We start from the raw sequence: 5,079 nt of genomic DNA on the forward strand, positions 1-5,079 counted from the left end.
GCACTCGCGATATGCGCAAGACGTTGACAAAGTTTCTGGTCGATCAGACACTGAGTCTGGGAGATATTCGCTCCACATGCACGCACACAGACCTTTCTGTCTTTTATAGATAGATAGTACTTGAAAAAATTCCTGACCACAAGATCGAAAAACACTGATTTTAGTGTCTCGTGAATAAATTTATTGCTACTTTTTTTTTTGTACAACACAGTTTGTTAATTTTCCACTCTCTCAAGTTCCCCCTGTAATACCATCGCAAATCCCCATTTGAGAAAAACTGATTTAGAGCATCTTGAAGATGTTTTGTTTGCTTGTTTTTTGTCATCATAATGTGATTGTGCATCTGAATTGAATCTACGTAATTATTTGCTCGTGAGCAGGCGCTTCTCATTCAATCACTTTTTATTAAAAAGCTCCTGATTTTCTTTTCAGGCTTATTGCTTTATTTAAATTCTAAAAAGATAAGTCTGGGGGAAAAAAAAATATTCCTGATTTATTAAATTCTTTTTATTGTTTGTTTACTTAGATTTGGGGGGAAAAAAAAAAAAAAAAAAAAAGGATTCATTTTATCTAAGCCGTCTACCACAAGCATGTTTTTCAGCCAGTAATAAAAGCCCTGACTTTATGATAAGCAACTGCTAAAATGACATGCAAACAAGCCCCAAATAGTTCATATGAAAAATGAAACAATTATAATAATAAGCAAGAATCAGTGGCAACTAACATATGCTCATTTGAGTCTCATAACAACAGTCGGTGAGAGAAAACATCTGGTTTTTCACATTCTTTTTGTTTCATTAGGATTGGGTTTTTTTTTTGTTTGTTTTTTTCTTGGGGGTGGGGGGGGGGGAAGGGGTGGTTGTGCAAGCGTATTGCGTGAATAGAGAAATCTGCTGTTGTGTCTCAGTGCTAAAGGGTCCTGTTGATGCAATACAAACTTTGGATCAGTCACTGCCCAGCAAAGCCAAAGAACTAACACACTGGAGCTGACTCATTGTCCGCTTATGCTTAAACCTGACTCATCTGAAGCTAAGAAGAAAAGCAGAAAACACAGCTGGCAACAAAACTAATTCATTTCATGTGGGACCTCAGGACAATGAACTCAATAAATCAAACATGTATGGTTAAGTGAAATTATCAGTATTATTCAAACAGATGGTGGGAGGGAAGTGAAGTTTTTTTGGAGGCTTTATGAACAGAAGTCTTGTTTTCTGGATTCTGGCGCGATCCCATTTGGAAAGGGTTTGACATGAAACTAAAAAATAAATAAATAAATAAAAATAAAAACAAGACTAGAAAGTGTTAAAACTTCAAACACTTAAAGAAGAAATGCAGATGTTGTTCAGACGGCAACACACTTGGCATCCTCCAACCATCCAAACTAAACTAAAGTGAAACATTTACATCATATATATTATATTTTAGGCAGTAGCTATTCGTATTGTTGCCGTATCAATATACTGACATTCTATCCGTACACAGTGCCCCTATTTGGCCAGTTTAGGTCACGTGATAGGTCAGTCATTGGTCCGTGACTAAGACAAAACCTAACCCTAAACCTAACTCTAACCCTAACCATAAAAATTGTTGCGTTATTGGGTTATAACCTAACCCTGAGATGCTACGTGCGTGTACTTCGGTAACCGTACCACTAGCACCAGGGGTTGTCCGTATGGCAATCGTACAAATAGACACTTCCTATATTATTTTTGATATTTTTGTGGACAAGGACGCATGTGAAAATGCACAACAATGTTAACTTGTCGACAACACGTTTCGCAACAACAACCCTGATAGCACACATACATCTCGCCGAAGTTGGCACGATGAATGAAGTTGGATCGGCGAGACGTATTATGGAGAGCGTTTGCTCATTGGGCAGACGTCGCTGAGACATTGGGGTTTGGCTGATGTTTGGACGATGGATTAAAGATGCTCAGCGCGGCCTCTCTACAGCTTATATTAACCTTTATTTAGCTCGGATCATTCCATTAGTATAAATATCTCCATATCCATAGTCGAGTATTTACTTAAATCTGATAGGAACATGGCAATATCACAACAACAACAACAACAAAAACAATATACTACCACTAAATAGCTTATTATGTGTGGACAAAATAAAGAGAGACACAGTTCATGACCATAAATGTATTTTCAGCAGCATAGCCAAAAGAGCCCCAGCACCAAAACAGCTTCATGGAAGTGACATTTTACAGTTCTACAATTTGTAGTATCACCGATTTAGGGGGAAAAAAACACACAAAATGACACATTAGGAGTAGAATGATCTGAGGCCGACATCGGCGAGACGTATGCGCGCTATCTGGGGAGACAATGACGAAATACAAAAACATGTGATTGATATTTCTGTCATCTAATAAAAACTAAAACTATACTGTAACTACGTCGCACGAGACAAATTTAAATCAGAACCAAATGTGATCATATGGTCTTATGTGCAATGATCACTTCAAATCTGTCTATGTATATATACAAACATTAATATGACCCTATATCAGGTTAATAAATGACAAATAAATCTTTAAAAAAAAAATTGACTTTGTAAATTGCCATGAAAATTCTATAAAAATGACCAATTATAATTTAACGCAAAACTGGGGAACTATGTTACAGTTCTATGTACAGTTCTACACATTTGTAGTTATCAGTTATTAGAATATGTTTCATATCAAGCTTTCCCACATTTTACCATTTAATAAATATTGAAATCAAGAGAGTGGTTGCATGCTTCACCAGCAATGCCTTTGATAAGATAAGCACTGGGAGATCTACAATAAAGAAGTGTCATTATAGTTTGGCTCCCTGAGAAAGCTGAAAGCAATTACAGATGATCCTATAGTAGACATTAAATGTACACCTTTAGTAGTGACTTATTATTTTAAACAGAAACATATTAGGAGTAAAAGCATAAAAATAAAAGTTGCTTTTATTCAATGGCGTAGACCAGGGTTGGGGTCCATTATATATGTAATGACATAATTTATAATTCATTATAATTGTGATGTAACTATAATTGTAATTGTAATTTTAAAAATCTGTTGCATTCGTAATCCTAATGAAATTGTAATTGAGTTCAGATAATTGACTTTGTAATTGTAATTGACATGAAAAGTATATGAAATTTGTCAATTATATTTTAACGCAAAACTGAGGAACCATGTTACAGTTCTATTAACGATTATTAAAACATGTTTCACATCAAGCTTTCCCACATTTGACCATTTAAAAAAATATTGAAATCTAGGGGTATGCTGAAATAAAAAAGGGTCAGACACCCACACCAAAAATATTAATACCTATATTTTCATTGATTAGGAAGCCAATAGATAGGAAAGAAACTAGATAATATATTTTGGTTTTTAGTGTATTTTACAGCTGATTTAGGATGCATTATCATAAGAGATGCTAAAAGGAAGCTAACACACGAGAAAGGCTCACTTTTATTCGGTTATGTATTTCAGGCTCAGTAATTGTGATTAATTGTAATTGAACCTTGAGAATATAATTGTAATTTACTTTCAGAGGATAAAACATGGATAATTGAAGGTGTAATTGTAACTGAAAAATGTAATTGACCCCAACCCTGAAATTAAGGCTGTTGCACAATCTCATCAGCTGCAGTTGATGACATCTATATCTTGTTAATGTATTTTCCATTGCCTAACTAATGCACATGAACTTTTGTAACTCAAAAGTTTATCTTGAGGCTGAAAAAAAGACCAAATTTCTGAAAAACAGACTTCTTTGAGTAGTTTGGTTTTAAGATTCACTGCTTTTACAAAACATGGGGCAAACATATCAGCGAGCACTTAAGTTATTGAAGTAAATAAGTAGGTATGCACCGGCATAATAGGCAGTGAGATGTGGCATTTCAATTAAAAGGCATGACTAACATCTTAATGAGCTCTACGGAGCTCCATTGTTTCCTCTACAAAGCTTTGTGCATCAGTCTTGACCTTGAAACCACAGGGATAGAGCTCTCTTGTTTCTGAGCACTCATTACCAACGTGACCTTCCATCGTCCTCCCTGCAGCTGCTGCTGATGCCCAGACAGAGGATGGACCTCCTGCTGGGAACAGCAGCAACACTCTGCCAAGAAAGATCAATTTACACCCATCAGGGCTGGGAGGATAAGATGTGAAATCAAATATTGGATCTCTTCCTTTGTGTTCTGGAGGAAAGTAAATAACATCTTCCCTCCTTTCCCCTGCATCTGTTGGTGGGTTTGATTTTTACAACGAAATACTTGTATTTGCGGCAAAGGTTGGAAATACTATAAATCAAGCGAACAGCAGTTTTCATCGATGATGTATCGTTGCAATAAGAATCCTGCTGTTACCAGAATGTGGACTCCACGTTGCTCATTAACCTAGATTTAAATCAAAACGTGGTCGCAAAGTCTAATTTAGAAATTATTTTTTAATTCTATGCCATGAAAAGCAATAATAAAACTTTTGTTTTTGGCAAATGTCTCAATAAACAAGTGTGACTGCAATAGATTGAATAGACACCCATTGATCACACATAATGCACTGATAAAAGCCTTAAGAAAAGAATCAATCCAAGTGTTCAATATAACAACCTCAACATTGTTCATTGGTCTCATGCTTCCCCCTAGTGGTCAGTGTGGTTCCTAATAATGCTTTATTATTAGGCCACGAGTGCAAAGCAGTTAGTTGTATGCATTGTATTCGCCACTCAGTAAAAAAACTAAAAATATTCCTATGTGACTGCATGTTACCTGTAAACCTCAGAGGTGTAATAACCATCCCTGCTATCTTCTGTGACCTTTAATAATGGGTCCAGATTATTAATATTTTTTTACAAAGACACAAACAGATAATTAGAGTTTTCAAAAATCAGACTATGAACCTTTTAGCCGAATGTGCTTTTTTTTTAATTAAATTCCATGCTCGTATTTGTCACAAAATTGTGCCAACAGCATTATTCTTTATGTATTTATTGAACAGAACTGCTATTACCGTAGAATGATCAGACCTATAGACAGTAAAAGTGATTTACTGAATAAACAGTTAACGCAAATTAGAAGAAAAT

This window comes from Gouania willdenowi, chromosome 21 (assembly GCF_900634775.1).
Source record: "Gouania willdenowi chromosome 21, fGouWil2.1, whole genome shotgun sequence".
NCBI classification, from domain to species: Eukaryota; Metazoa; Chordata; class Actinopteri; order Blenniiformes; family Gobiesocidae; genus Gouania; species Gouania willdenowi.